This window comes from Callorhinus ursinus, unplaced genomic scaffold (assembly GCF_003265705.2).
Source record: "Callorhinus ursinus isolate GAN/ISIS: 27379988/994484 unplaced genomic scaffold, GSC_fseal_2.0 scaffold30, whole genome shotgun sequence".
Classification (NCBI taxonomy): domain Eukaryota; kingdom Metazoa; phylum Chordata; class Mammalia; order Carnivora; family Otariidae; genus Callorhinus; species Callorhinus ursinus.
In genome coordinates this window covers 3,361,254-3,383,363 of record NW_027397092.1, presented here as the reverse complement: position 1 = coordinate 3,383,363, position 22,110 = coordinate 3,361,254, and the positions used below count along the sequence as shown (strand labels likewise).

Below are 22,110 nucleotides of genomic sequence, written 5' to 3'. Positions count from 1 at the left end.
AATTGGAGCCAAGTGTGATGGAATTCCTTTAAGAAATGCTGTTTCAGTATTATGTAAGCCAGAATGTTCATTCTCATTTACATAAACCCCAGATACAGTGTAAAGTCAATGTCCAAATCAAATAATAAGATACATTTACAATAATTCATTACACACACCCACACACACATAAAATGTACTTATGAGACCCAGTTTATAATCAGTGTATGCCCTCTGTCCACCTCTCCTGAATGTGACCTTTGTCTGGTCTATCTCACATCTGACATATGGCTGACATTACCCAGGAAATGTGGTAGAATGGAAGAGAGGAGGAAATAAATGAATTTTATATAATGGTCAAAAATGTGACTGTGTCACTAAATGCAACTCTAAATGCTCATTCTCACAACTTATCTGCTTATCTATTCGGGGAAATGCAGGCGAATAGGAATTCTGAAAGACGTGTGCTCCCAACTATGCCTCTGCCACATACTCCATAAATATCCACCCAGCCACAGATACCGTGGGAGACTCTGTAAGAAAACAGGTAAGTAGGATGTGAAATATCAAGGCAGCTGGCTCCCAGAGGGGATTTCCTTTTAGGGAATAATTTGTTTCTTTAATTAATCAAAAATATGTATAGGTTAAGATGAAGATTTTAACAATTTACACTAAGTATTAAGTAAATTAATTAAATAAATAACAATGCAAGTATTAAAAAATAAAAAGGCAAAATTCATTATAAGTAATCACCACATATTAATAATATTATTGGGTATGAGTTAGAGCTCATGAGGGCAAAGGGAGCAAACTTTTTTCTCTACCTTTTTTCCCCCTTATTCTTCCCCTTCCTCACCCAGGTGAGGTGACGTTTGGACTTCACCCTCAGGCACAAGCAGGAGTTTATGAAGCAGCAAAATCACCCAGGTAAGAAGGAACACAGATGTCAACTGAGGACTCAAGTGGCCCAACTCATGTGACAATCAGCACAGCCACCTAACTTCTGCCTTCACGCCACAGAATGTTTGCACTTCTCTTGCTACACTCTTAAAATGCAGCCAGTTCCTCCTCTTTAGTTTATTAAGTATTCCTTTTCAACCCTTTCAGAGGATTAGAGGTAATACAGCAGTCAAAACCAATTAGTCAGAATCAGACGCTTTCCTTAACACCTGAGGACCTTTCGCAGCCTGGGGAGTAGCCAGTGAGGGGAAACCCAGGCTGTGGGTGAGCACGGAACAGAGAAGTCATGAGAGAAGCTTCATCTCTATTTCAAATCCCTATTTCAACATTTTCCCTGATGAACCCTGAACCCTAATAGGGAGGGTCTCCTTTTTTTTTTTCCTGCTCGACTCTATGTCTTTGCTCATCCCATCACCAAAGCCAATTCAAAACTCAGCAGTAATTTGCAAATATCTTCTCCCATTCCGTGCATTGCCTCTTTGTTTTGTTGACTGTTTCCTTTGCTGTGCAGAAGCTTTTTATCTTGGTGAAGTCCCAAAAGTTCATTTTCACTTTTGTTTCCCTTGCTTTTGGAGATGTGTCTTGACAGAAGCTGATGTGGCCGATGTTGAAGAGGTTACTGCCTGTGTTCTCCTCTAGGACTTTGATGGATTCCTGTCTCACACTGAGGTCTTTCATCCATTTAGAGTTTATCTTTGTGTATGGTGTAAGCGAATGGTCGAGTTTCATTGTTCTGTATATAACTGTCCAATTTTCCCAGCACCATTTATTGAAGAGACTGTCTTTTTTCCATTGGATACTTTTTCCTGCTTTGTTGAAGATTAGTTGACCATAGCGTTGAGGGTCCATATCTGGGCTCTCTATTCTGTTACATTGATTTATGTGTCTGTTTTTGTGCCAATACCATGCTGTCTTGGTGATCACAGCTTTGTTATATAGCTTGAAATCAGGCAACATGATGCCCCAGCTTTGTTTTTCTCTTTCAAAATTTCCTTGGCAATTCAGGGTCTTTTCTGGTTCCATACAAATTTTAGGATTGTTTGTTCCAGCTCTTTGAAAAATGCCATTGGTATTTTGATCAGGATGGCGTTGAAAGTAGATTGCTCTGGGCAGCATAGACATTTTAGCAATGTTTATTCTTCTGATCCATGAGCATGGAATGTTTTTCCATCTTTTTGTGTTTTCTTCAATTTCTTCATAAGTGTTCTGTAGTTTCTACAGTATAGATCCTTCCCCTCTTTGGTTAGGTTTATTCCGTGGTATGGTTTGTGGTGCTATTGTAAATGGAATCGATTCCCTAATTTCTCTTTCTGCAGTTACATTGTTAGTGTATAGGAAAGCAACTCATTTCTGTGCATTGATTTTGTATCCTGCCACATTACTGAATTCTTGTATGAGTTCTAATAATTTGGGGGTGGAGTCTTTTGGGTTTTCCATATAAAGTATCATGTCATCTGAGAAGAGAGAGAGTTTGACTTCTCCTTTGCCAATTTGAATACCTTTTCTTTTTGTTGTCTGATTGCTGTTGCTAGGACTTCTAGTACTATGTTGAACAATAGTGGTGAGAGTGGACATCCTTGTTGTATTCCTGATCTTAAGGGAAAGACTCTCAGCTTTGACAAATTGAGAATGATATTCACTGCGGGCTTTTCATAGATGGTTTTTATGAAATTGAGGAATGTTCCCTCTCTCCGTACACTCTGAAGAGTTTTAATCAGGAAAGGATGCTGTATTTTGTCAAATGCTTTTTCTGCATCAACTGAGACGACCATATGGTTCTACTCTCTCCTCTTATTAATGTGTTCTATCACATTGATTTGTGAATGTTGAACCACCCTTGCATCCCAGGGATAAATCCCACCTGGTCGTGATGTATAATCCTTTTAATGTACTGTTGGATCCTATTAGCTAGGATCTTGTTGAGAATTTGGCATCCATATTCATCAGGGATATTGGTCTGAAATTCTTGCTTTTGTTGGGGTCTTTGCCTGGTTTGGGGATCAGGGTAATGCTGGCCTCATAGAATGAGTCTGGAAGTTTTCCTTCTGTTTCTATTTTTTGAAACAGCTTCAGGAGAATAGGTATTATTTCTTCGTTGAATGTTTGGTAGAATTCCCCAGGGAATCCATCAGGTGCTGGCCTCTTGTTTTTTCGGAGGTTTTTGATCACTGCTTCAATCTTGTTACTGGTTATTGGCCTATTCAGGTTGTCAATTTCATCCTGTTTCAGTCTTCGCAGTTTATAGGTTTCCAGGAAGTCATCCATTTCTTCCAAGTTGCTTAATTTATTGGCATATAGTTTTGATAATAATTTCTTATAATTGTTTCTATTTCCTTGGTGTTAGTCGTGATCTCTCCCCTTTCATTCATAATTTTATTAATTTGCAAATGACACTACAGATAAAGGGCTGATATTCAAAATCTATAAAGAACTTCTCAAACTCAGTTCCCTAAAAACAAGTCAAAAAATGGGCAGAAGACATGAACAGACACTTCTCCAAAGAAGACATACAAATGGCTAACAGACACATGAAAAAATGTTCAGCATCATTAGCCATCGGGGAAATTCAAATCAAAACCACATTGAGATATTACCTTACACCAGTTAGAATGGCAAAAATTGACAAGACAAGAAACAGCAAATGTTGGAGAGGTTGTGGAGAAAGGGGAACCCTCTTACACTATTGGTAGGAATGCAAGTTGGTACAGCCACTTTGGAAAACAGTGTGGAGGTTCCTCAAAAAGTTAATAGAGCTATGACCCAGCAATTGCACTACTGGGTATTTACCCCAAAGATAGAGATGTAGTGAAAAGAAGGGCCACATACACCCCAATGTTCATAGCAGCAATGTCCACAATAGCCAAACTGTGGAAAGAGCCGAGATGCCTTTCAACAGATGAATGGATAAAGAAGATGTGGTCTATATATACAGTGGAATATTACTCAGCCATCAGAAAGGATGAATACCCAACTTTTACATCGACATGGACTGGACTGGAGGAGATTATGCTAAGTGAAATAAGTCAAGCAGAGAAAGTCAATTATCATATGGTTTCACTTATTTGTGGAACATAAGGAATAGCAGGGAGGACATTAGGAGAAGGAAGGGAAAAGTGAGGGGGAGGGCATCAGAGGGGGAGACGAACCATGAGAGACTCTGGACTCTGAGAAACAAACTGAGGGTTCTAGAGCGGAGCGGGGTGGGGGGATGGGCTAGCCCGGTGATGGGTATTAAGGAGGGCATGTATTGCATGGAGCACTGGGTGTTATACGTAAACAATGAATCATGAAACACTACATCAAAAACTAATGATGTACTGTACGGTGAGTAACATAATAAAAAACAAAACAAAACAAAACTTCGCAGTAAGACTGGCCCAATTCATATACTAGCTATGTTAAGTGTAGACTAAAACTACTCTGATGGGTATATCTGAGACTCTAATTTATAACATTGCTTCTATAAGAAAATACATCCCTGATTTCCAAAGGAGCGACCGAGGAATAGTTTGGGTTAACAAAGGTCAATGGTATATTGGACGCATACTTGAGTGAGAACCTAGAGAGCATGCAGTTCAATAGTGTGATCAGCCCACCAAGTTGGATTTTTTTGTATCCTGTGAGACAGGGCAAGGACAGTGGGAGGCAAGCACTAGCTGAATCTTTTCTTTCTTTGATTTTCACAGTAGAGAACGGCAAGAGGTGGATGGCTATTTAAATGTCAGCTCTACCTTTTGTTGATTAGCTCATAGCATAATCTTTTTATAAAGGTCTACCAAAAAGTAATGAAATGATATTTCACTTCATACTGAGAGCACACTGTGTAAATAATTATGAAAGAAAGAAGAAACATTTATGGCAATGTAAGTCCCATGAGAAGCATAAAATGACACAAAAAGGACATTGTATTTACTATTTTTAATATTCTGAATTACAAGTTTCAAGTATTTTAAATTCTGCATTAGAAGCAGGGGCTTTTTTTTTTCTTTCACTATTCAAAATGTATGTGAGGTTTTCACTAAGATTCATCGGTTTTTCTATGAGTTCTATGATCCAAATCTAACCTCTCAGCTGGCTTCTTCCACCTTTTTCTTCTTATGATTTTATGTCCGATCTCTTCAAACTCACCCACTGACATCTCTTTTATTGATGCCAAATGTATAGTTTTCTTTTAGAAGTTTGTCCCTAAATCTTCATTGGTTGAAGATCACATCCCATTACCCTTTCTAAGTGACTTTTTGGTTTTGCTTTTCTAAACATATCAAAATAAACAAAATAACTAATTTCAGGGGTGCCTGGGTGGCTCATTCGGTTAAGTGTCTGCTTTCAGCTCAGGTCATAATCCCAGAGTCCTGGGATGGAGTCCCACATCAGGCTTCCTGCTCAGTGGGGAGCCTGCTTCTCTCTCTCCAGCTCCCCCGCTTGTGCTCTCTCTCTCTGAAATAAATAAATCTTTAAAAAAAATAGTAATTTTGTGGAAACCTCAATACTTTGCCTTTCTTACATCAATTTATCTTTCACGTGAAGGTCACAGGTACTTTCAATAAGTGATACTGTCCAACAGATAATCTTTTATTGGAGAGGAAGTTTCCAGTGCTTTATTCTGCTTCTGTATTGTCTAGGCGAACGAGGTGAAACAATGCAACTTTAAAAATGCTCATTACAATCAGCTGAAAACCAGCACACTGAGTTTCTACTAAGAGGATAATATAGATTTAGGTTTATTGGAACTTAGAGGAAGCAAGCTTTGAATGAGCCAGCTCCAGCACTTGGAAGGCTATTTAAAGGCACCAAAAACTCTGCCAAAAGAGCACAGAGAGCAAAGGAAACAGCAGGGGAAAGTGATCTCTCAAGTGTATGGGAATAAAAATATTGTTTCTTATTTCAAAGAGTGCTTACCTCTGAGAATTACTGGTGCCCTGTCTAAACCCCATCTTAAAAATATATTAGTTTTTCCATGAAATAGAAATATAGTATATTAGAAAAATGCCCCATCCATACACCCATGTACAGATCCTTGAGTATATGAAAAGAGTAGGCAGAAACCCAGTCAATAGTTTTGAGACCAAATTGCAATCTTGAGTCTAGGTAATAGAAAATAAGAAGTCAATTCCCCTCTATTCACACAGGAGGACAGTCTGCCTCTCACATTCCAGAGAGAGGGAACTCAACTGCCTACCTGCCTTGCCAAAACCTCAGGAGACCAGAAGGTGTATCAGACTCCTTATAGTCTGCCCTACTCCCTCTCTGCCACCTGATTCTCTCAAGAGTTTTCTGCAGGATTTGACTACGTTATGCTGCCAGTGCATTGGCTCAAATATGAAGTGTGATTTCTGCTTTCTCTCAGGGCTTTTCCAATACCCTAAGATAAGGCTGTGACAAGAGACAGTGTGGCATGCACACATGAAACAGGAGACATTACTTGGTCACCCACCCAGGGAAGCTCTGAAAAGCAAGGGTGACAAGTGCTTTTCCTTGGAGATCTTTTGTGGACAATTTGAGAAATATTGTGTTTAGAATATATCAGAAAATGATGGTGGGATCAGACTTCAGTGGCCACATCCAGGGAGCAATTTGGTAATGTGCTCTTGGGTGAACTCCTCTCCTATCCTTGTTCACTCACACTGGTGCCTAGTTCACTGCCTACATTGATCTCCCAGCACTTTCCAAATAAACCACCTATGTACAAATCCTTAGAGTTCAACCTATGCTTTTGGTAGAAACCGAAGCTAAGTTAGAGGGGAATCTAAATCCTAATCACAAATACTGGTAGTGGATTGGTGGTGGAACTCTATGTTCTCAATCACACAGCCAACAAGATTCATACAGAGATGTGTATCCAGGCACAGGAGAGTATAGATTTTATTCAACGCTATTCAAGACTTAAATCTATAGAGACCATCAGTGAAAGGTGTTTTTTTTTTTTTTTTATAATATTCCATTGGTTTGACTTCTTTAAACTGTTTCACTGAATCTCAGCCTACAAATGTTCTTCTCTTTTTTCCTTATCAAAATGTCCTACCTTTGGTTGTATTTTCCTAGTGTCTTAACCAAACTACTGTCTAGCCAGTCATTTTCCTTCTGGGTCTTCCTTGGCATAAAATTTGGGAGTAACCTTAAAATCTAGCCACCTCACGAGTCTAGTGAAAAAAGCTGAGGCTTAAAATTGTCAAAATAGCTGACCCAAGGTAGTCCAAATGGTTCACAGTCTTGATAGATCGCTTTCTCTACTGTTTTTATCTCAACGGACAAACAGAGCTGTAATTATTTCTGGATGATAACTTAGCATTAAATCAATAAATACAATATTTCCTCCCTCAGAGATGTTCTCAGTATTTTGTTTTATTCATTTTATTCATTTCCCCCAAATACAGTAATTCTTATGTTCTATTATGTTAATCAGACATCATACTTTCTTTTCCAATGCCAGACCCCCCACCTATGACATATAGTTAAAAAATTCTATTAAAATATTTTAACAATGCAATGAGTCAAATTCTGTATTTTATAGGATAATAAGATCAAAATGATAAAACTAGCATATTATGGGCAGGATATTCTGCCTCGTACAAAAATGATATGCATGTACAGTCTCAATTTCTTATAACACAAGTCAAATAAGATCATTAATGCTCTATTATCTGATTTGTGTTTATTAATATGTTCTGGAACTCAGATATAGGGGGTTGAGTTTATCAAACTCCTCAGCTTATTGCACAATGTCAACCTTGCTTAATAAAAGTTTCCTTTCTTGTATTCATTCATTCTCTAATTCTTTTGCTTATACCCTTACATCCCACTTTCCTTCCCCTTCATCCCCAGGCAACAATTTTAATATATTCAATGTGTTTGTTTACTTGAATATGCTTTTACAAAATGCAAATTGTACAATGTGCAAATATTTTAATTTACTTAAATGGCATTATGTTATGTATCTCATTATAGTACCCATTTTTTCACTAAGGATTATGCTTAAATATCCATTTAGAGTTTTGCTTCTGTTTAGAATGTGAAAACCACAAGAGAACATTGTTCCTACCCCAATAATAAGAAAAATCAAAGAAAATATATGGAACTAGATTTTTTTTTCTTTAGTCCATCAATGAGCTGAAGTCTCAAGGAAATGAGGTGAATTGACATTCAAAGCATGATAAATTCCTCCAAGGAAAGATAAGATAGGATGTACAAACTATTTTTGCACTGGCAAAGCCCAAGACAGAAAAACAGTACCTGTTGCCGTGGGTAAGGAAAAAAAAAAACTGAAATGTCAACAAACACATGAAGGCGGAGTATCGGCTTGTATGACAGGTTAAAATCCCTGAAAGTCCCCAAAACAGAAGGAATTTCTAGCTACCTTCCAGATTTTTCTCATGAGCCTTCAGCAGGTGTCCATGAGAAGGAGAGGAGGCAAGAAAGGACACTTGAGAACGTTTTCCTTGGTAAAGGAAACCTAGAGGTGATGATCACCTGTGGAACGGGCATGAAATGCATGAGTGACTATGACTCTTCTCTCATTTAAAGCAAAAGCTGTCCTCCTTTAGATATGGGGCAGGAAGCCTTCCTTCCCTTTGATCCCAGAAATAGGTCAGCTTTCACTGGGGAAGAGATAAAACAAAAGCTGTCTGTCTCCTAGGGAAAACAGGAGCGCCTCCCTTGTTCTGGTTCCAGGCAAAGGTTAGCTGCTGCTACTGGAAGGGTAGAAAGTTTCTTGTTTCAGACATCCTACATAAGTGCAAAGCAGAGTGGTATTGCCAATGGAAGAGAAACAAGGAATAAGCTCGTGTTTGAAAACCCTTGGGCCAGACCCCCCACCTATGACAGGCAGTTTGACTGCTATGTGGGGAGGAAGAAAAATGCTGAGGGTGAGCCCCTTTTGCAATCCTTAGGGTCCAGGGTCACAGGAACTAATGACTAGACTGTCTCAACCCCACACAACCTGACAGAAGCAAAGAAACACAGATTTCTAAAAGTATTAGATATCTCAGTTTCTACTCTTCTTTTCCACATAATATGTAAAATCTAACAAAAAATGATTTCAAGAGACACAAATAACCTTGAGAAAAGGACTTACCATCAAAAGATAAAACAGTCTACAAAACCAGACTTAGAGATTGTCCATATGCTGAAAATATTTGACAGGGACTCTAAAATAACTTTAATAAATATGTTTACAAATCTAGTGAATATATGGACAACATGGATGAACAGACGGGAATTCTGACAGAAAGATGGATATGTTAAGAACATCAATAGAAAATAACAGATTTTTTAAAAATCCTATCAAAGTCAAAATTTTCCTTTTATAGGCTTCTTTTCACACTGGACACATTAAAAGTAATCGTGAATTAGAGCACATTTTGGTAGAAATTCTCCAAAGTGAATTATAAATATTAAAAGAGTGACAGAAAGAAAACGACAAAATACCCAAGACCATTAGCAAATAGTAGAATGTATGTGTACTTAGAGTCCCAATATTAGAAGAGAGAAAGAGAACAGGATTGTAGAAATACCTGAAAAGATAATGGGTGAGAACTTCACAACACTAATGAAAGACACAAACCATAGATGTGAGAAGCTCAGAGAATGCAAAGCAGGATAAAATGAGGAATAACATATACAGGTACATGATAAAAAAAAAAAGACTCCTGAAAATCAAAGATGAATAGACATTATTAAAGTTGCCCAAGCTAGAAATATATTACATATAGGAAAACAAAGACAACAATGACATCAGACATCTCATCAGAAAGTATGCAAGCCAGAAGACCATAACAACATATCGTACTGAAAGAAACAAGTCAACCCAGAACTCTAAAATAAATGTTAATATAAGTTATTCAAACAGAATATGGTAACAGATAACTTTTTAACTACACAAAAAAAAATGAACTGACAGGTGTAGTAAAAATATAAGAAAATATAAACAGTATTTTCCTTATTTTTAATCTCTTTATAAGATAAAGTTCAAACCAAATGATAATAATATATTTTAGTGGTAATGATATATGTAAAAGTAAAATATATGACAGCAATAATGCAAATGGTGGAAAAGATGGTGAAATGGAAGTATACTCTAGTTTCTTACAAAATATGTGAAGTAGTACAATATTCTTTGAAGGTAGATCATTGTACTCTCAAGACATATACTGGAAACCCTAGAACAACCATTAAAGGAATGAAAAGAAGTAGAACCAATAAGCTATTTGTGGAGATAAAATGGAAAAGTGAACAGTTAATACCAACAACTCACAAAAAGAGGAAAGTAGAACAGAAACATGGGACAAACTAAAAACAAAAAGTAAGAAGATATATCAATATTTGCTACATATCACTATGACATAGCAGTCCTAACATACCAATAATTGCTTTAGATGTAATTTATCTGAACACTGTAATAAAAGCTGGAGATCGAAAATTCAAGTAACAAAGACACACCCAGTTATACGCTGTTGAAAAGATGATGGAAAATGAAAAGAATAATGAAAAGAAAATTGCAGTGGCTACATAAATACCAAAAAAAGCATACTTCAAAACAAGGAATCTTACCAGAGAGTAAAGTCAATGAATTGATACTTAAGAAACATTCAATACAACAACATCAGAATCAACAATTTTTTCAAGGGGACATAAAACATTGAACAAGAGAGACTAAAACCTCACAGATCAAACCTCAACAAATGTAAAAGAATTGAAATCATACCGAATACATTATCTGACCACAACAAAGCTGAACTATCAGTATAAATAGCAATATGTATGGAAAATTCTCAAGTAATCACAAAGTAAACAACACATTTCTATGTAGCCTCTGGTACAAAGAAAACACACGGCAAATTAGATGATATTTTGAACTGAATGGATATGAAAACCTACACCAAAATTTGTGGAACACAGCTAAAGCAAGACTTAGATTCAAATTTATAGCAGTAAATGCTTACATTACAAGTAAGTTCTGAGAATAATGATATTGTCTCCTAATGTAATAAACTGGAAAGAGAGGAGCAAAGTAAATGCAAAGCAAGCAGAAGGAAAGAAGTAATAAAAAGTGCAAAAAAAAAAAAAAAGATAAAGCCAAACAAAAAGTTAAATAAGACAAAAATATTTTTTAAGATTAAGGAACCTGGTAAGACTCTAGGCAGATTTATAGGGCGAAAAAAATAGCTTACTGGTGTCTGGGGAAAAAAGAGAGTATAGCACTGTTATCTCCTATTGGCATTAACTGAACAATTAGGAAATAATATACTTTATGACAATACATTTGATAACTATGTAAAATGGACAACTCATTGAAAGATATAAATCAAATCTCACTCAAGAACAAGTTTCTCACTCAAGAACAAATTTACACATGAATATCAAGGAAATTAAATATATACTTCTCAAAAATCAAACTCCAAGGTCAGTTGCTCTTATGGTAAGTTCTACCAAACATTTAAGGACTAAAAACCAACTATACACAAACTGTTCTGTAAAATACAACATTAAATAATGCCTTCTACCACATTTTATGAGACCTTATTATCCTGACAATAAAGACATTATCAGAAAAGTGCAGACCAATATCGCTTATAACATAGACTCAAAATCATTAACAAAGTATTATCTAAGTCCAATATATAAAACAATACATGGGTAGCTTCATCCAGGAATGAAATAATTTTGTAATACTTGACAATCCATCAATAGGATTCACCAATAACTACATACTACAAAAAACTACAAAATCACATGATCGTTTTAATAGACATACAAAAAGCATTTGAAAAAAGTTAAAATTTTATTAATCAAAAAATTCTCAGCCAAGTGGTAACCTCCTTAGACTAATAAAGATTATCTATGAAAAACCAACAGTAAATATTTTACTTAGTAGTGAAAGATGGAATTCTTTACCTCTATGATTAAAAAAGACAAAAATGTTCAATCCTACCTTTTCTCATTAGACTTGTACCGGAGGTTCCAGAAAACTCAGACTTGTGGTGGGGGGGATTGATGGGGAAATGAGTAAAGGGTCAAAAAAGTACTAACTTCCAGTTATAAAATAAATGTCATGGGGATATAATGTACAGCTTGGTGACTAGTTAATAACACTATATTGTATATTTGTAAGTTGCTAAGAAAGGTCTTAAAAGTTGTCAGAAGACAAAAAATTTTAATTATGTGGTGATAGATATTAACTAGACATATGGTGGTGTTTATGTGACAACATATACATGTATTGAATTATTATGCTGTGCATCTAAAACTAGTATATTTCTATTTTATCTCAACTAAAAAAAAAAAACCCCCAAAAAACAAACAAAAAAAACCCTCTCAAAACCCAACAGCAAAGAACAAAATGATGCAAATAGAAAATAGGCAAAAGATATGAAGAGACATTTTACTGAAATGGATATATATGGCAAATAAACACACGAAAAGATATTCAACCATTAAGAAATGCAAATCAAACCACCACACCCAATTGGATGGCTACAAAAAAAAAAAAAGACCACATCGGGCATTGGTATATATGTGAAGTGATTAAATCTCTTATCCGTGGTTGATGGGGCATGTTAAATGATACAATCACTTTGGAAAACAGTTTGGTAGTTTCTTAAAAGAATAATGTTAGGCACTCACCAGTATATGATCAAGCCATTCTGCTCCTAGAAATTGACCTAAGATAAAAGAAAACATGTGTCAATTCAAAGATTTGTACTTAGATGTTTATAACAACTCTATGTGTAATAGCCAAAAACTGGAAGCAACAGTAATGTTAAACAGATAAATGAATACACAAACTAGTAGAGCCACACAATGGAATGCTAAGTAGAAATAAAAAGGGATTATTAACACATAACAGCATGGATCAATCTCAAAATAATTATGATGAGTGAAAGAAAACAAAGAAAAACAGTATATGCTATGATTTCATTTATACAAGACTCTAGAAAATGTAAACTAATCTATAGTAACAGAAGTCAATAAAGCTATTATAAACATGATATATATTTTATTAACAGATTTATAAAGATAAAATTGCCATATAGTAAATTGCACAGATTTAAAGGGATATGTATATTATTTAAATTTTCTATTATATATGTAAATACACTATTATGTATATATGCATTATACATACACTTTATGTGTGTGTGCATACATATATACACATATATACATATATGTGTATATATACATATGTATACATACACACATAATTTTAAGACTGCCTTAATTTCCAAAGTAAAGCCGTTGAGAGCAATAGTCCCTATTACATTAAAAAATCACTTAGAAGAAAAAATAAACAAATACAGAACATATTGGAAAGGAGAAGTAATTTGACAGCAACATACCCTCTACATAGAAAATCCCAAGAAATCCAGAGAAAGGCCACTTGAGTAAGGGATTTATCAAGGCCACAGATTACATGTCAAGATACAGAAATCAACTGCATTTTTATATACTGGCAAATAAAATCGGTAACTTTAAATTTTAAAAACAAATGCTCACAATGTTCCATCAATAAGCATGAAATACTTAAGGGTCACTTTAACAAAATATATGCAAGACCTGTACACTGAAAACTTCAAAACACTGTTGACAGAAATCAAGTACATGAAGAAGCTGACCCATATTTATCATCAGAAGTCTCATATTTAAGACTGTTCTTTTTTTTTTCTCTTCATATTTACTGATCTTAAAATTCAGTAAAATTTCAACCAAAATTCTGGGAATATTTTTGTGTTAATTGGGAAGCTGACTCCGAAAATTATATTGAAAAGCTAGGGATAGAAAACTGCAAAAAAATAATTTTGGAAAATAACAAAGCTAGATACTACTACTTGATGTCAGTACTTACTGTAAAGCTACAGTAATCAGTAAATCTTAAAGGTCTTATATACAGCCTTTGAAATTAGATAGCTAGATGATTGATAGGTAGGTAGATAGATAAACAATAGATGATAGATGATAGATTGACAGAAGGACTCATGGACCTGTCAATGGAACAAAATAGAAATATACCTACACAAACATGCATATATGGTGCCAAGTTAATTCAATAAAAAAAAGCTATTGATGCTTACCTAAAACCCTACACAAAAATTCAAAATGATTACAGACAAAAGTTTAAATCATAAATACATAAAATACATAGAAGTAAACATTGAAAATTATTGGTTACAACAAATTACGGCTTAGACAGGATACCAAAAGCAAAAAGCATAAAAGAAGAAAATGAGATAAATCGGATTACATGGAAATAAAGAAAATGCCTATTCTCCAAGATCCTGTTAGAAAATGAAAATACAAGCCAGAGACTGGGAGAAAATGTTGCAGAACACGTAGCTGCTAAAGGACTGGTAGCCACAACATAAAAAGAACTTTTACAACTGAACGTAAGAAGACAAGCCAATACAAAAAGGACAAAAAATTGGTTGTGACACTTCAACAGAGACAATAAACAAATGGCTCATAAAGTGCCTGAAAGTGACACTCAAATGCATTAGCTATCAAGAAAATGTAAATAAAATTCTGTAACAATATACTAGTAAACATCTGCTACAATGACTAAAACTAAAAAGCTTGACATTAGCAAATGATGATGTAAAGGTTGAGCTACTGGGACCCTTAAGCATTGCTAATCGGAATGTAAAATGGTGTGATCACTTGGAAACCACTTCAGCAATTTCTTTTAAAGTTCAATATACACTTCCCAAAGGTTCCAGCTATTCAACTCCCAGGTATTTATTCCAAAGAAATGAAAACATATGTTCATACAAGTATCTATATGCAAATGTTCATAGCAGCTTATTCAAAATAGACCAGATCTGGAAATAACCCAAATATCCCTCACCTGGTGAAAGAAAAAACACATTTTGGTTTCAGCCCAATAACAGACTACTACTCAGCAATACCAAAAACTGTTGATAATGTTCTTATCAGAATAATCTCAAAAACATACTGTTAACAGAAAAAATCCTGGCAAAACAGACTACCATAGAGTATGATTCTGTTTCTATAATACGGTAAATAAAAGAAAAACTGCAGGGATAGAAAATAAAACAGCATACATCTATTGAGATGATGATATCATTTTCTTTCATTCTATTAACGTGATGTATCACACTGAATGATATATATATATATATATATATAATCAACTTTGCAGCCCAGAGATAAACCCCACTTGATCATGGTGAATGATCTTTTCAATGTGCTGCTGACCTTGGATTGGTAGTATTTTATTGACAATTTTTGCCTCTGTAGTCATCAGGGATGTTTGTCTATTGTTTTCTAGTATTGTCCTTTCACGGTTTTGATATCAGGATAATGCTGGCCTTGAAAAATGAGTTTGAGGGTGTTCTCTACTCTTCTTGGAAGTGTCTGGGAAAGATAGATGCTAATTCTTTAAATGTTTGGTGACATGCATCAGCAAAGCCACTTGGTCCTGGGCTTTTCTTTTGGGGAAGTTTTTGATTCCTGATTCAATCATCTTACTAACAACTGGTCCACTCAGATTTTCTATTTCTTCCTGATTCAATCTTGCCAAGTTGTTCTCTGAGAATTTTTCCATTTCTTCTAGGTCCTCCAGTTTGTTTGCATATAGTTCTTCATGGTAGTAGCCTCTTATAATCCTTTGAATATCTATGGTATCAGCTGTAATGTCTCCTTTTTTATATATAGCTTTGTTAATTTGGATTCTTCCACTTTTTTCCTTGGTTGGTCTAGCTAATTCATCAACTCTGTTCATCTTTTCCAAGAACGCAATCTTCGTTTGGTTAATTTTTTCTGTAGTTTTTCTGTTCTCTATTTCATTTATTTCTGCTCTAATCTTTACTATTTCCTTTCTTCTGCAAACTTTGTGTTCACCTTGTTCTTCTTTTCCTAGTTCTTTAAGGCAGAGACAGGTTGTTTATTTGGGTACTTTCTTGCTTCTTACTAGAGGCATTTCTTGCTTTCAGTCTCCTTAGAACTATATTTGTTGCATCCTGTAAGTTCCGGTATGTTGCTTTTCTATCTTTGTTTGTTTCAGGAAACTTTTTATTTCCCCTTTAATTTTTTCTTTGATCCATTGGTTGTTCAGGGAGTATCATTTAGTTTCCACGTATTCATGATTTTTCAAGTTTTCCTGTTGTTACTGATCTCTTAGTTTTATGCCACTGTGATCATGAAAGATACGTGGTATGATTTCAATCTTCTTGAATTTGCTAAGACTTATTTCATGGTCTAACATATGGTCCTGGGAAATGTTCTATGTTCACTTGAGAAGAAAGTGTATTCTGCTGTTATTGGATAGAGTGCTTTGTAGGTCTATAAGGTCCATTTGGTCGATAGTGTTGTTTAAATCTCCAGTTTCCTGACTGACTTTCTGTCTGGATGATTTATCCATTGTTGAAAGTGAGGTATTAAAATGCTCAAATATTATCATATTACTGTTTATTTCTCCTTTTAGCTCTTTTAGTTTTTGCTTCCTATATTTAGGTACTCCAATGATGGACACATAAATATTTATAATTATTCTAACTTCTTCAGTTAGAATGGATTGGATTGTTAGAACAGTTGGAATGGATTGCTGGCTTAGTTACCTACTCAATGATGACCCTTCATCATTATATAACGATCTCTTTTGTCTCTTTTTACCATTTTTTTTTTTTTTTTTTTAGTTTATAGTCTATTCTGTCTGATGTAAGCATAGCTACCTCTGGTTTTTGTTGTCATTTTGAAACATCTGCTTGAAACATCTCATTCCATCCAATCATCACTCTACGTGTGTCTCTAATGCTAAAGCGAATCTCTTGTAGGCAGCATATTGTTGAATTTTATTTAATACATTCAGACATTCCGTGTCTTTTGATTGGAGAAATTAATCTGTTTACATTTAAAGTAACTGCTGATAGGTAAGGGTTTACTATTTCCATTGTGTTACTTGTTTTCTGGTTGTTTTGTAGATCCATTTTGTTTGTTTGTTGATCCTGCTATCTTCTTTGGTGTGTTTTGATGTCCTTTGGTGGAGAAATTCTTTTGACTTCTCTATTGTGTCCTTCCATGTAATTACTGCAAGATTTTCCCTTGTGGTTACTGTGAGGCTTACATAAAATATCTTAAACTAATGACACCCTATTTTAAACTGATAACAACTTAACTTCAGTAGAATTCATATATGTCCCAGTTTTACTTCTTCTCCCCTCATATACTAGGTTATTGCTGTTACAACTTAATATAATTTTTATACTGGGTATCTGATAACAGATTCTTTTATTTATGGGTGTTTTTGCTGTTTTGTTTTTTTAACTTGTACACTAGAGCTGTAAGTTACACACAACTACTACCATATTGCATATTCTAACTATCATTATGTATTTATCATACCAGGGAAATTTACGCTATTTTTTTTTAATGTTAGTGTTCTTTTACTGCCATTCTAAGAACTCCTAGAGCATTTCTTGCAATGTAGGTCTGGTGGTAATTAACTTCTTCAGCTTTTGTTTGTTTGAGAAAGGCTTTTTCCTCCTTTATTTCTGAAGGACAACCACTGAGTATAGCATTCTTGATCATTATTATTTTTCAATATTTTTAGTATGTTAACCCATTATCTCCTGTCCTGAAAAGTTTTTATTGAGTGTCTACCAATAATCTTATGATATTATGGGAGTTATCTTTTATGTAACTTTTTTTCTCCTGCTCTTTACTCCCTTTACTCCTTTTCATTCTTTTCTCTTTTTGCTCCTCAGCCTGGGTAATTTTCATTGTCCTATTCTCCAGGTCACTGATTCTTTCTTCTGCATGGTCAATCTACTTTTCAAATACTCTTTTAAATTCTTTAGTTCAGTTATTGTATTTTTCAACTCTAGGAATTCTGTTTTTGATTTTGTTTTTGATGGCTGATGTTTCCTTATCAAAGTTCTTGTTTTGTTTATACACTGTTTCCCTAACTTCATTTAGTTATTTGTGTTTTCTTATAGTTCACTAAACTTCCTTAAGAGAATTATTCTGAATTCTTTTTCTGGTGGTTCATAGATCTCCATTTCTCTAGGGTCAGTTACTGGAGCTTTATTAGTATCCTTTAGTGGTGTCTTATTTAAATATATTTACTTATATTTCGTGATCCTTGATTCTTTATGTTGGTACCTGGGCACTTGAGTAATGGGGCTCCTCTTCCAGGCTTTACAGGTTTGCTTTGTCAGAGACTGTTCTTTACTAGTCAGCTCAGTTTGGGTTTCAGGTGTGTCTACTGGTAATGTCTTTGGACAGGCAGGACTTGTTGTTATGGTCTATTTTTGGGTGAAGCAACGGATCACACTCTGAAGATGGGAATGAGAGGATGTGCCACTGGCTGAGAACAGTTGGAATGGATTGCTGGCTTAGTTACCTACTCAACCAGGGCTGCAAGATAGGCCCCATGGTTTCCTGAATTCTCTGGTAAGGCTTACTAACATTCAGGACTGGGTACTATATTCAGTAACAGATAGAGCCATGAATTACCTTCCCTGCCCTAGACGGGCAGCAGGACAAGGCCCAGGGCCTGTATAGCTTGTTGGTTGTGGGCCCAATCCAGGCCTGAGTGTGCACTGAAATCCCCGGTCAGGCGAGGCCACCTGTTTTGCTCTGCAGATGGAGGAAGCCGCAGGCTGTGTTCTCTATTCAAGGGCCCCTTTGTGTAGGGCTGTTGAATACACTACATAGCTTCCCATGTGCTCTGGTTAGGTTTCCGGGTTGGACAAGCTGAAGACTGTATTCAGCAAGAAGGGGGCCTATGAATTAGATTCCCTGCTTGGGTGCAATGGGTCAATCAGCTCTAAAACTTGTAAAGCTCTTTTTTTGTTGTTTTAAGTCAACCTACACCCCACGGTGCCTGACTGAGCAGAGCCACTAGTTTTGCTCTACAAACCACCAGCTCTGTTTGTCCTTCTCTTGGGTCAAGTGCTGCTAGGGAGCAAAGCTTCTAGGAACTGCCTCCAGTCCTTTTAGTCAGGTGGAGCCAGAAGATCTCTGCAAAGATGAGGCTCTGTCTCAGCTCCCTTGCCTGGCTGGAGGGTAAGGGGCTACTCTGGCCTACTCTCAATTTCCCACACACGCTGTCCAGTTGGGGGATGGGGGCAGGAGGTACCCTCAGCCTTGGCTATCAATTAATCCCCCTAGTATGCGCAGGAAGCCTCTGTGCTTAGTCTTGGCTTTACTCTAGGGGCAGTCATCTCTGCCTGCCCACCTCGAGTTCAAGCGCCAATGGGTCTCACAGTTTCCAGATGTAAAAAGATATTCTGTTCAAATGGAACTGGAAGGCACTCTCCACAGCAGGTGGACTGTGATTCAGCTCCTTGCTAGGGTGTGGGCAAAGCAGACTCTAGGGCCAGCAGAAATCCTTATTTGAAGATCTGAATCAGGCAAATTTGCATCCCACCTAGCTTCCCAACCAAAGTGCACGTCTGACTTGCTTCTGTAGATGAGTAAAGCTGCTGTTGGGATTGCTACTTGGGAAATGCAGGTCTAAACTCAATGTGCCAAGATCTTGCTGGTTGTTACAAGCCCTTTCCTCCCACTCTGTCACAGTCAGACTCCCAGTGGCTGGGAACCCCAGAGTCCTCTGCAACCCCACAGGGCACGTTCAGAGTAATAGTTCCCACAAAGGGAACCACAATGCCAGAAAGGGCTGGTTGTCCTTCTTGGGTTCACTTTTCTCACTGGAAGAACCAGAGTCTCAAGGGAATTTCTCCAGGTAGTGCTGTGCTGGCCTGAGAGACAGGCAACATGGTCCACACGCAGCTGCTTCTCTTACTACCTTCTATGCAACATGTCTTCAGTTCTGTGGCACAGGTGGTACTTTGGCCTCGCCTTTGTGTGCTCCAGGAGTTTCTTGGTCATGTCTTATTCATAAATAGTTGTTAGGTGTTCTTGTAAGGGGGACCAAAGTCGGGAATGGCCTAGGTCACCATCTTAGCAATGTGACTTTCCTATCTTAATTTATTCTGATTATTGTTGCATTTACCTGACTGTAGAGGCTTGTGAAAACTCATCAAACAGTACACTTAAAAAGGTAAAACTTAATGTTTGTGAACTTAATAAACTTAACTTTATAAAACAGAAAGATCTATCCCTGTTGCTATGTATACGTGTAATTCACTGTTTTGAATCACTGAAAGATTCACCATGATATACATTTACTTACAAACTCTTCAACTTCTGATCGTCAACACTGTCATAATTAACACCCTCACACATGTATACGAAAATTTCTATAGATTATATACAGAATATAGGCCTGAAAACAAAACTGTTGAGTCATAACATACATGCCATTAGTGTGCCACCATAAGACCAATTTCCCCTCCTAGAAACTATGCCAGCCTGTATTTAGTACTTCTGTCTATGTGGGAGGTTAAAATGATTTACGTAAGATCATCCGTCTGAGGTGACATGCTATGCCTGTAGCTTCACAAACTATTCAAAACACCTGCACAGAAATAACTGTTTTTTCATTTCTCATCGTTCCCTGTCCATTTGGTCCCCAATTGTTGTTGTTTTCATCTTCCCATAGTTACATTAGGCTTTCTGAAATTGGCCAGCCCCGGTCAAGTTATACGTCACAAAAGTCTTTAAATTCTTTTCTGAATTATTTTGTTTCTTCTCTTTTATTTCAATTAGGCTTGCTGGCTGTCTGAGAAAATTCTCTCTTCAAATTCCGATTTGATTTTAACACTTTTTTTTCCCTTGTGCTGTGACCCACAATTCTTATTTCTAAAGGAAAACAAGCAAAACTGAGTTAGCTACCCAGATTTTCAATAGTCAGACATCTGCAAAAACTCATATGCTTAAATGCCATCCTAAACCTCTTCTTTGTCACATTTGGAAAAATGGAATGATTAATATCTATGGTGTGCATATTTTTGGAGGCAGTTTGGGAGTTTCAGGCTCAAATTCTTATGTGAGCAAAACCGAATACATCGTGTTTTGAAACTTTACCATCACATAAGCAATTAGATTGCCTGCATGTATCACAATCTATATTTTTAGAATTCTTTAGTGCCTTTCTCAATAAGGTATTTGTCAAATTAATCATGGGTTTTTCTCCTAGCTGTTTGACCTATATTCTTAGTTCAATTTCTTGCATTGCATGTCCTAAGTAGAGCATTAAATTCTTCTGCTTTTCTGTAATTAAGCACAGAAGAGTAACTCTAATATTTACATTTGCCATGGAATGTTATGTATATTTAAGAATTTTTATGGAGAAGTCACTAGAGAACACCTATTTTTATGATTAAGGGACAAGACAGTTCCAGTATTTTACACTATACCTTAATGAAGTAAATTCACAGCACCTTGCTTAATTCATTTTATAAAATTTGTTTTGCACGGTTTTGTGTGAATTACACACTTATGATTAGTCTACTTCCAATAATTAACCATTAAGAACCGATCTATAAAGAGTTAACGCAATGAACTATTTTCAGGCACCACAGAAGACTTTATTTACTTCCAGGTACCTGTCTAGCAATGCCTTATTATTTTAAGCACCTTCAGTAATTTACATGTCTTATAATTAACATTATTCCTAAGTATGTCCAAGTTTAATAAGATTTCACTCTTTTTGTTTGTTCCTAACTTCAGCCACGTATATCTAAGCAAGTATCATAGACTCATTTAGAAAGAGTCTGGGACCTTGGAACAAACACCAGAGTCCAATTTTCCCTGGAGTTGATTGTATGCTGAATATATTAAGCAATCAATTATTTGGCTAGAGAGTATAAACATTACAGTTTCTTTTGGCTTTGGTTAAAGCCCATGTGTTCTTCAACATGCCTGTCTAAAACTGTCCCAAGCAATCTCCAATCTACACCAAGCAGAGGCATAGCAACCTACGGAGTACACACCGAGAGCTGGTTTAGCAGAAAGAGACAAAGCCAGGAGACAAAATTTGTGCAGATTTCTGACTGCCATCTAGGCACAGGGTGCTTTGGACACCTAGCCTCAGGATGCTCCCTGAACCCAGCACTGCTGTGGCAAGTAGCTTGGGGCAGGAGTAATCTGCCAGCATCGTGCCTCAGCAGCTTCCCGTGTTTCTCCGCCACCACATCATGGCACCTCCTAAAAACGTGTTCAGCCATTCTGACGCATGTGCGTAATTTGATTGCGCTTGCCAAGACGACAAAGCAAAACCATGACGAAAGCGTTATCGTCTATCAAAAGGTGATA

At 36.3% G+C, this 22,110-nt stretch overlaps 1 long non-coding RNA gene across 1 annotated transcript in view; it reads right to left on the bottom strand.

Annotated features, from left to right (window-relative positions):
* The window catches only part of LOC141370264 (uncharacterized), a 66,611-nt gene extending 44,657 nt beyond the window's left edge, over positions 1-21,954 (bottom strand). The window contains exons 1-3 of the long non-coding RNA XR_012374164.1: positions 21,789-21,954; positions 20,311-20,655; positions 12,559-12,596 (exon numbers count right to left, since the gene is read on the bottom strand). This is a non-coding gene — a long non-coding RNA (uncharacterized lncRNA). The remainder of the gene's footprint in view (positions 1-12,558; positions 12,597-20,310; positions 20,656-21,788) is intronic.
* Between the last annotated feature and the right edge of the window lie 156 nt (positions 21,955-22,110).